The sequence below is a fragment of the Octopus bimaculoides genome, chromosome 28 (assembly GCF_046866305.1).
Source record: "Octopus bimaculoides isolate indiv1 chromosome 28, ASM4686630v1, whole genome shotgun sequence".
NCBI classification, from domain to species: domain Eukaryota; kingdom Metazoa; phylum Mollusca; class Cephalopoda; order Octopoda; family Octopodidae; genus Octopus; species Octopus bimaculoides.
Window position 1 is genome coordinate 22,236,897 of NC_142955.1, and position 2,217 is coordinate 22,239,113.

The following is a 2,217-nucleotide window of genomic DNA, read 5'->3' on the forward strand; positions in this document are numbered from 1 at the left end:
GATAAGGTAGATGGATGAGACAAGGAGTATAGAAATAGTGGACAAGGTGGACCTTCTGGTTAAATCGGTCGCGCCTTGATGAATGGGACAGAGTGAGAAGACGATGCAGGAGTCGAAGGAAAAGGATGAGGGGTTGCGAATTGGTAATGTGAGCTTTGATTAGATATAGTTTTGTTTGGTTCGTTGGGTGTTGATTGTGAGAGGGGAACTTAACTGCTGATAGACAGATAGATGAGTAGGTTAGATAGACATATAGCTTGACAGGTTAGGAAGATGGGAAGATAGACAGCTAGGTAGAAGAATAGGTTGTGTATAAAAGATAGATACTTAGACAGATATCGAAAGACAGTCAAGGTAAATGTTTTGTGGAGGTATTAGGAAGTATTAGAAAGAAGAGAGACGAAGCGAGAAAGAAAAGGTGTGTGTGTGTTTGTGTAAGAGAGAGACAGAAAGGACAAGAAGCGTATCTAGGACGACGTTAGCCAGCAAAAACAACCTGAGGGAGAAGATGGAGACAATAGACGGGTAGTATCAATGTTGGAGGTGATGTTGAGGGTTATAGTGTTGTTGTTGTTGTTCCGTTGCGTGGTTATTCTGTTTCCCCTTATTTTTGTTTGTTTGTTTGTTATTTTTATTATTTTTGGAGGAGGAGGGTTGAAAGACAAGGGAAGGTAACTCTTAGTTCCGGTATGTTTTTTTTTTTTTCAGGAAAGGTGTGAAGAAGAGAAAGAAAATGAGAGAAGAATATAGAGAAAGGAAGAAAGAAGGAGAAGTAAAGAAAAAAGCGGTAGAAAGAGAGGGAGTAATATAGAGAGAGGAAGCAATATAGAGAGAGAAAGAAAAGAGAGAAAACAGTATAGACAGAGGAAGGGAGAGGGGAAAGGATGAGGAGAAGGGAGAGAGAGAACAGTAAACAAGGAGAGAGAAATAAAGCGAGAGAGGAAACAAAATAGACTGAGGAAGAAAGAGAGAAAAGACTGACAGAAGGACAGAGGGGGAGAGTGAACAAGAGAGAAAAAGGAAGGAAGAGTGAGAAGTAAAGAAAAAAGCGGTAGAAAGAGAGAAAGCAATATAGAGAGGTAGAAAAGAGAGTAAATAATATAGGCAGAGGAAGTGAGAGGTGAGAGGATGAGGAGAAGGGAGAGAGAACAATAAACAAGGAGAGAGAAAACAAAATAGACTGAGGAAGAGAGAGAGAAAAGACTGACAGAACGACGGAGGGGGAAAGAACAAAATAGAGAAAGACAGAGTAAAAAAGAATTGATAGGAAAGAGAGAGAGAAAGAGAATAACCTTTTACTTCCGGTATGTGCCGAGGGAAAGGCGGAGAAGAAGCGAATACGAAGACAAGTCAAGCAAACCGGGGCAGACAACTCTTGCTTCTGGCGTCTGTCGAAATGGAGGGGGGAGGGGAGAAATAAATCAGTTGTGCTGGTTTGTTGTGTGTTTGTGCGTGTGTGTATGCGTGGGCGGAGAAATCGCCAGTCGACTTAACCAACGGGCAAATAACTCATTCTTTTAGTCGTGTATCGGAGAGTAAGAGGAGGTAACTCGTACTTCCGGTATATGATTGTTAGTGGAAATCAAGTCTGATATGAAAGATGAATAATGAATAATGAATGATGTGAGAAGCTGTGTCGTTGATAAGATTGAGGAGATTAAAAATTACACAGCAACTTAGCATTGATAGAGTTAATAAACAGAGCTTTTCAAAATTAACTAGAAATAGTTATATAAGTTGGCAGATATGTAAGTCGATGGGTTAAATTAGTAGGAGTTTGCTTTCCAGCCACATGGTTTCAGGTTCAGTCCCACTGCGTGGTACCATGGACAAGTGTCTTCTACTATAGCCTAGGGCAGACCAAAGCCTTGTGAGTAGAGTTGGTAGACGGAAAGTGAAAGAAGCCCATCGTATATATATATATATATATATATATATATATATAATGAGAGATTGGCAGATATATAAAGTATAGTGATAGGCATGTTAATGTTGAGATATTTAATTCGTAGAGCATGAAAAGAAATTAACAAGAAACAGACGAATGATAGATAGATGGATAGATAGATAGACAGACAGACAGATAGACAGATACAAGCAGGTAGATGAATGGATAAATAGATAGATAGATAGATAGATAGATAAATAGATAGATAGATAGATAGACACACACACAGATGAATGGATAGACAGACAGATAGAAAGATAGATAGACAG

The 2,217-nt window shown here is 39.2% G+C and overlaps 1 protein-coding gene across 2 annotated transcripts in view; it reads right to left on the reverse strand.

The window, feature by feature from the left end:
- LOC106870586 (acyl-protein thioesterase 1) overlaps positions 1 to 627 on the reverse strand; it is a 32,125-nt gene extending 31,498 nt beyond the window's left edge. Inside the window, exon 1 of one of the 2 annotated variants that reach the window (XM_089343858.1) lies at positions 1 to 627. This exon is cut by the window's left edge and continues 275 nt beyond it. The gene's annotated coding sequence lies outside the window, so the exon portion shown is untranslated. The other variant, XM_089343859.1, reaches the window with a different exon arrangement.
- Between the last annotated feature and the right edge of the window lie 1,590 nt (positions 628 to 2,217).